We start from the raw sequence: 9337 nt of genomic DNA on the forward strand, positions 1-9337 counted from the left end.
GTTATCAAATTAAACCTATCATTTGTGGGTAATTATGAAAGTTATGTGACACTTACATATTTTATTACCATTCTAGTTAAAATCCAGACAAACTCAAGGGGAATTCCACTATCCCGGTGGCTTTTGTGCACAAAGAACTGGTGAGGGCAACCTATAACCGTCTAAGGTAAGGTAAAGTTGCACAGTTAAGTGTGAATTCCTTTTCAGTTAGGACAACCATGGCTTCCCCACCACAACTCCAATAAGAATGAGCTGATCCACCATTTCTTTTCTTTCCCTCTCTTTGTTTGAGAATTTAAAATTGGATCGGCCGAACCAGCTGATCTAGATCAGAATTGGTTAAGATCGATTCTGATTTTGATCAATTTAGATTTGGGTTTTTGGGGGCATTTTTTCTTCTGATTCTTATTGATTCTAATTTTGGTGCAGATTCCAATCATAGGATCGGCTGAATCAGAATGTTCAAAATCAAGATTAATCATAGTCGATTCCAATCCAAATCAGCTGATTTGACTGATCTAATTACAATTTTTGAAACAGTGAAAAAAAAAAAAAATGTGAGAAGATTTTTCTTATGTTGAAAAGAAAAAAATGCATTACACTAATAGTTCATAAAAGCTATGTCACCCACTTTTATGAGTGCATATGTAAAATGATAAGATTTTTATTTTGTTGAAATTGAAAAATATGTTGTACTAGGAAGGCAAAAAAATAAAGTTACATAGTATTTGACACCTTGAGACTTCACAGGTTTAGATAAGAAATTCCATTTGGAGTAAATGTTTTGGTTTGAAATTAGCGAGGAGGTTTAGAATCTTATCTATAACAGGATAAGACCAGACCTATCCACCATGTGGCTCCAGTTTATTAGTTACGGTATCGTATTAGTTGTATTGGCCAATACCTAGTGGTATTGATGGAGTCTACTGCCAAGAATTGAGTAAGAAATGGTTCAATTTTGAAATTACTCTAGATTTTAATCAATCGATGTTGTATTGGTATGACTAAGACTGATACAAACATCAATACTTATACCTACAACCTTGGTAGTAATTAAAAGTTATACCCTATAGTGTGTGGGGTGCTCTAGAGTCCAGACCATGAAAATAACTTTGGCGAGTAGTCTCTACCATAGTTAGCAAATTCGGATTCGGGAATTATTCGGACGGAGAATTATTCGGAATAATTCGGACGATTAATTTAAGGATTCGGTCAAAAAAGCGGTCAAAAAATCTTATTGGGTTTTTTTTTTTTTAAAGTTGTTTTTATATTTTTATATTTTTTATTTTTGGTTTTTTTTTTAAATAATGTTTAAATGGACCGAATAATTCGGTTTAATTCGGATTCGGTCCGAATTATTCGCGATTTATATTTATTTTTGAAAAAGTCGCGAATTTTAAAGAATTTTATTTTTAATTCGGATTCGGTCCGAATTTTTGATAAAATTCTTTAAAATTCGGTTCGGCCGAATAATTCGCGAATTATTCGGCCGAATTGATAACACTGGTCTCTACTATCTGATCCAAGGATTAATTCATGTTATTAGTATTGGTATGGATCATTGGTAATGTCATTACTGATACCAATACGTATCGAATGTGTTAAAATGTATTGTACTAATATGACATCAAAATAGACTTCTTTTAACATAAAAATGAATTTTCGATCAATCCGTATCAAGTAGGTATAGGTTTCAATGACATATGAATTCTCATTCATTGTGGGTGCCAGGGGTGAAATAGGGTTGGGTTGGGTCGGGTTTCTTAAAACCCTGACCCAACCTTAGGCTCTCAAAATTCAACTTAGGCCCAATCCAACCCTGTTAGGTTCATGTTTAAGTCCAACCCTGTTAGGTTCATGCCAACTCAATTGGCCCTAATTGACCCTGTCAGGGCCGGATTGGGTCAGGCTGGGCTGGGTTGAGTTGACCTTGGCTCCTGCAATGGTTGGATTAACATTGATTGATTTATTTTTACAATTCATATCTTATACATCAAACAAAATTATAGAAAAATGAAATATCAACATAAGTCCTAAATTCTAATATAAAAATCCAAGGTTAAATTTTGGGTCAGGTTAGGTTGGACTGAGGCCTTAACCCTAGCCGAACCCAACCCTGATCCAAGGTTAGGGTTTCAAGGTAAAAAGTTTTTAACCCAGGTCCTATTCGGCTTAGGACAGGACAGGGTGGGTTTGAGTCGTCAAGGACTATACCTTCACCCCTAGTGGACGCTAGAAAACTGAATTCCCAAATAAATGTCACTGCCTCTGAAACTCCTTGTCAATCAATTCATCATTTTCTTCTGATATCTAAAGCCCAAGAAATCAATACCCTAATCAGGGTAGATCAGATGGTTTATATTAATAGATAAAACTTGGACAATTGCATATCTAAGGGTGTCAACATATAATCGAAACCATTTATCGGAATTGAAGCCGATCGGTTATAATCAAATCAAACCGCACCATATTAAATTAGTTCGGTTTTGATTTTATAGGCCATAATTCTGGTTTGGAACCGAACTGAATTGGAAAACCGATGGTTAATCAACATCTAGTATTAAAGACTTAAAGTGTTTCGAAATTCGATGGGTCTTTACGAAAAAAGGGGAGAAAAAAAAAAGTACTGACCGAAAAGGGAGCTTCACTTTCACACTTTCACGCAATCACACTTATTGATTTCTAATTTCTAAGATTATAATTAATTAGTTATAATATGTGTAGTCTTTTACATAGAAAGTATATTGTCCTTGGTAAAATAAATGTATATTATCTTAACTCTTTAGGAAATTTACTATATATAGGATTTATACTAGTTGTAGGATACAAATCATTTTTTAAAACGATACAATTAATCCCATGTAAACCGATTGTGAATCGAATAACAAAAATTGATTAAAAATTGCTAAAATTGAAATCGAATGAAAATGATTCTGATTGCACCTTATTCCTATCCGGTGTAATTTTGATTTCACATTATCAAAATATAAATCAAACTAAAATCGAACCGAATAATCAAAACGCACCGTTTGACACCCCTATGCATATCTATGCAATTGTAGATTTTTAGGTCCAATATGAAGCAAGACTGTTTCTTTTCCCAAATGGGACAATTCGTGTATAGAAAGGAAAAGGAAAAAGAAAGAGGGTTCCATCCACGCCAGCGATCCGTGTGAAACCTTTACTGTTGAATATGGATGCCACTTTGGCAATTCACAGCCGTCGATGTTTATTTATACGAGCACCTGGATCCCTGTTCTGTCGATCTTGTCCCGAAACCCTCTTTTTAAATCACTTCAGGCTTTACTCGTGTTCTTCTTTATAAGAGGCAAAAGTGTTAGTCCGGTCACGTCAAGCCAAGCCAGACTTTTTGGAGCTCTAACCAAGAGAATGAGGGTGGGAAAAAAATTGTTTGTAATTCCGATATTGTACAATTTCGTGAAATATCATCTTCAGGGGTGACACGTGTATTAATATTAATGCAATGGTTCAGATCTGATTTAAATGCTTCTTCACTGATTTAATGTTTTATTAGTTATGCCAGATTTGGACCATTGTATTGGTATCAATACACGTGTCACCCACTAAAAGTGATATTACACGGAATTGTACGAGATTAGAATTACAGACGATTTCAACCCATGAGAGTGATGTTGGTAACAGAGTTTAAAATCTTACACTTGTTTGGAAGTGTTGTAGTCAAATTGAGCTTGCGTGGTGTCGGGAAATGGTATCAGCTTGTGGTGCCATATCAGTGATAGCCATTTCGTTTCGGGTCCGTTAAATTATTCATTTCATATTTTCTCAATTCTCAATATTACCGTTTTTCCTTAACTTCTTATTTTTGTTAGATTGCAATTATACTTTGATGTTATTATTCAGGGAATTGTTGATTATTTAAAAGAAGTTATCATTTTTGCCCTTTAGAAGTGATTTGTATATTTGATTGGAAAATTATCTTGTACTATCTCTATTTTCAAATCTTATATGAGAAACCACGCTAAAGTGTCAAAAATATCTAGTGTATACCCTGTTTCGAAAAAAATAATGTCTCTTAAATCCATTGCGTCAAGTGATAATGGGGCACCATTGATATTTTTTTTTAAATGACAAGTTTACCCTTCAATATTTTATTCTATGATGTGAAAAAAACCTACCTGACACGATTGAAAAGAATCTTTCCCCTTCTCCGATGGATTTAGGGATTTCAGGTGAAACCCCCCTCACCTCCAACGTGAATTAGGGATTTCATCCATAAACCTCCTCCTCTGATTTAGGGATTTCAGTTCAAACCCCCTTTTGAAACTTTTTTCCTTTGCAGCTATCGTCTGACTCAGGTGACGATTTGAAGGCGACTATACGTCAACGCAGGCAATGCTTTGAAGGCAACTTTCAATGGCAGCTTGAATCTGCAAGGGCTGAAATGGGAAAAGTGAAAGAAGAAAATGAAGTATTGAAGATGAATCTATTGATGAAGGACTATCATTCTCTCTAATTGTATCTCACAAACATGGTACAACACGAAGAAGCTAAGATATCTGCAGATACAGCCCCACCAATAATGAAAGAAGAAATTGAAGAATCGAAAATTTCAGGCTTTCAAGTGAACCCAAAAAGGAAGAGAAGAGAAGCAACTCCAGTAATGATAGAGATGATGAACCTTCACAAAGATAGAGAATAGAGATGATGAAGCTTCACAAAGATAGAGATTATCTTTGCTTTAGAGAGAGATCCTTTTTTTTTTCTTGGTAAATCAAATTCTGTTCATTAAAACGTGAGGAACGTCCGTTGGGCTCTGCTTCCTCAAACATGAAGCCTGGGTGTCAAGGTTTATACAAACTAGAGAGAGAGAGAGGGTATTTCTTCCTTCTTGTATAGCTCTCTCTTCTTTTCTAAACAAAAGGGTCAATTAGGGGAACCTAATAATGCTCATCTGCTGCTGCTGCTGCTTTTTTTCTTAGATTAATTCATAGCAAAAACTTCTTAACGAAACAGAATCTGAGATTATTATTTAGATTTTCTCTCTTTTATGTAGATTAGACTTCAATACTCGTGGTGGAGCGGTCATCACCCCCACCATTCCATTTATTTTGCAATAACACTTGACTATAGCAAGCAGTGGTGGTGCAAGATAATTTTCCTTGACATTGTCGAAGAGTAAATTTAAAGAGCTTCAATGACTTTTGCTTATTTGTATTTGCTTTGAAGATCAAAAGAGTAATTTTGATTTCTTAATTAACGGTGTTAGACTTTAGGGGAAGGGTAGATATTTTTGACACTTTAGAGTGATATCTCATATAAGATTTGAAAATAGGGGTAGTACAAGATAATTTTCCTATTTGATTTTAAAAGTTTCTATGATGAAACAACTAAAATTTTCTCCCATTGGTCAGTTGTTGAACTTGTAAAGCTGTGAAAACTGAAAATATAAAGAAGCTATATGGAGTTTCAAGCCTAAAATATATATGGCTAGAACTAAATAGTGTACAACTAAAGCCCTCTTTGGTGTCATTTTTCTTTTTAATTTTTACTTAATTAACAAAAAATCATTAATGAAAATCATTTTTTATCAAAACATAAAATTGTTTGGTAACTACTTAACAAAAATGGTTTTTTGTGAGAAATAGTTTAGTATCTCTATGTACAAAATGGTTTTATGAAGAAATGGGTGAAGAGATTCCCTTTACCCATCTGCTTTATAACTCTCTTCCTCCACTTTGGATTTAAAAAGAGGGGGTAAGGAACTTGAATTTCTAATTACAAAACAAATGACTATTTTACCCTTCTATATTGAGACTTTAAGCACGTGATCATTAAAATTCAGCGCAAAAATAATAAAAAATCAATTTTGGCCAAAACACATAAATGACTCTTGATCACTTTTTAGTTTATGTGTTTTATCAATTTTTTTAAAATAGAAACAAGCTCCATAAATGATACCAAATGCAATTAAAACTATTCCAAAGAGGGCCTAAGAAAAACCTCAAAGCTTTGAGAAGAATAAACTTCTCCACCTTCTACCTTAGCAGGACTAGAATTCCCAAATAGAACAAATGATGGAAAGAACCATGGTAGAAATTCACCCCCTCCCCCCCCCCCCCCCCTTTTTTTTTTCTCCTTTGGGCAATACTGTGTTTTCTGGAAAGATTTTGATTTTTAGAGTTTTTAGGTATTAAATTAAGCTGGGCCTCAGCAAAAACTGTAAGCCTACTCCATTGATACTTGGATCTCTGTCTCTCCTTGGATGTCACAGTGGTAGAGTCTCATGCACAGGGTATGCCCTTTTTCAGAAGCTTTCTCCACTTTTGGTTGTAGTCTAATTATGGCTGAGAATGGTAATAATTCTTCTCAAGAAGAGAAGTTTGGGTGGTTGAAAGAGAGATTTCCAGCAGGAGATATCCTTAACTTGTATTATTACAGCATATGAAATTTAATATTTCCAAACTTTTGAAGCTGTGAAAATTTGAAAGTATAAGGAAGCTATGTGGAGTTCCAAAGTTTAAAATAGGCAACCTGAAAGTATGGTGAGTCCCAAATGAAGAGTATAATGGAAATAAAATTCTTATATCCTTTCATTTACTGAAATCTTGTATTTTTTTTTTTTTTTTTAAATAGAAGAATAGTAAGTTTACATATTTTAAAAGGAAGAAATGCAACATCAAGTAGTGTTGTTCATCATAGGCCATAGCCTTGTGGCATCCTTCCACGATACAAACCCATTATCAAGTGTGCTCACCACATCTGTAGAAACGCAACCCTAAAACAATGCAGAAGATAATGGAAAAAAAAAAAAGAACAAACAATGCACACAGATTTACAAGGTTCGGCAAGATTGCCTACATCCCTGGGGAGATGATATCCTGCTTCACTATCAATGGAGAATAGGGTTACAGTGCCCGTCTCTCACACCTCTCAGTATTGCTTGCATTACAGAGAAAGAAACCCTCGCTATAAATATATAGCGAAAATTCCTAATCCAGAAAGTACACAATTGCCCTCAAATAAAAAAAATTCGAGTGGGACCGCCGTCCTGCCTGTTGAGGCGCTGCACTAGTACTCTCTTGGTTAAACTGTGACGGAATACAAGACATCATACACAAAAAATCTCCACCTTGGCTTGAATTCTATCGAGCTCCTGCAAAGATAACCTGTAGACGTCTTCATCCCCGTACCTCATAAGAGGTACAAACATGTACCTATTTAGTGTGTCTCTCATCTTCAACAGTGAGTAATATTAATCAACTCCAAACATGACTCAAACTCCTCTGTAGTAACTGGATTGGTAAACATATCTGTAGGATTGAGATCTGTATGAATTTTTCTCAAGTGAATACTGCCCTTTGACACAAGCTCCCTGATCTTGTGAAATCTCACATCAATATGCTTTGTCCTTGCATAAAACACCTGATTCTTTGCAAGATGTATGACACTCTGACAGTCACAATATAACACTGTACCTCCTTGCTCCAACCCCAACTCACGAACCAATCCAGCCAACCAGACTCCTTCCTTGGTAGCCTCAACTGTCACCATGTACTCTACCTCTGTAGTGGACAATGCAATTATAGACTAAAGCATCACCCTCCATGATATAGGTCCACCAGCCAATGTAAATACATACCCTGTAGTAGACCTCCTCTTATCTAAATCACCAACATAGTCGGAATTAACATAACCTGCCAATTTTGTGGAACTTCCCTTGCTGCTGAACATAACACCTGTATCTTTAGTCTTACTCAAATATCTGAAAATCCACTTAATTTCATTCCAATGCTCATTCTCTAGATTATTCATGTATCTGCTAACAACACTGACTGCATGAGACAAATCCGACCTGCTACAAACTATAGCATACATGAGACTCCCAACTACGCTAGCATAAGGGACCTGAGACATCTGCTCCACCTCCTTATATGTTGTAGGACATTTCATTTCAAATAACTTGAAGTGGCTAGCTAACGAAGTGCTAACCGGCTTAGCCTTTTCCATATTGAAATGCTCTAGCACCTTTTCAATATACCTCTTCTGAGTTACCTAAAGTTTACCTGCATTTCTATCTTTAAGGATTTATATGCCAAGGATCTTCTTAGCAGCACCAAGATCCTTCATCTCAAATTCAGCACTCAACAAAAACTTCAAAGAGACTATATCATGTTTGTTCTTTGCAGCAATGAACATATCATCAACATAAAGCATCAATAAAATAATGGAATTATCACTTAACACTTTATAATAAACACAACTATCATACTCACTTCTTGTGTAGCCAATCTTTATCATATCGGAATTAAAGCGCTTGTACCATTGCCTAGGAGATTGCTTAAGACCATAAAACGACCTCTTAAGCAGACAAACATGATCTTCCTTTCCCTGCACCTTGAAACCTTCAGGCTGCTCCATGTAAATCTGTTCCTCCAAGTCACTATGAAGAAATGCAGTTTTCACATCAAGCTATTCAAGCTCTAAATCATACATGGCCACCAAAGCAAGTAGTACCCTGATTGAAGTGTGTTTCACCACTAGAGAGAATATTTTATTATAGTTTATCCCCTCCTTTTGTGCATAGCCCTTGGCTACAAGTCTGGCCTTATACCTTTCACTTTATTTCTCAGATGCTACATCTTTCTTACAAAAGACTCATTTACACCTAATGATTTTCTTCCTTTGGATTTTTTTCACAATCTCCCAAGTCTTGTTCTTTTGTAGAGACTCTATTTTCTCTATCATAGCTCAATCCATTTATTATGTTGTGCATCACTCAAAGCATCATAATAGGAAAATGGATCACCTGTACTTACAATGAGGGTATAGGCACTATGTCCTCAAACCCATATCTCACAGGTGCTTTGTGATTACGCTTCCCTTTACCCTTTGTTACAGTATAGAAAACTTTTACTGCTTCTTGTTATCTTGGTAAGTCACTGGATGACTCATTTTCTCTTGTTTCTGACTCACCTAACTCCACCTGCACAGTAGAACCTTCTTTATTTTCACCAACTACTTGTGAATTATAATTTGACTTCGCTATATGAAACTCATCAAACACAATGTTCCTGCTAACTACAACTTTCTATGAACTTAGATCCCACAACTTGAATCCCTTTACGTCTTTCTTAAAACTAAAAAAGATGCGCTGCTTAGACTTTAAGTCTAACTTGGAACACTGCTGACTCTTAACATGTGCATAGGCTGGACAATCAAATATTTTTAGAATAGAATAATCTACTGGTTTTTCAAGCCATACCTCTTTGGGAATTGTATAATCAATCACTTTTGATGGAGACTTGTTGATGAGGAAACATGTCATATTCACTACTTCTGTCCAAAATCTCTTGTT

This window comes from Macadamia integrifolia, chromosome 1 (genome assembly GCF_013358625.1).
Source record: "Macadamia integrifolia cultivar HAES 741 chromosome 1, SCU_Mint_v3, whole genome shotgun sequence".
Taxonomy (NCBI): Eukaryota; Viridiplantae; Streptophyta; class Magnoliopsida; order Proteales; family Proteaceae; genus Macadamia; species Macadamia integrifolia.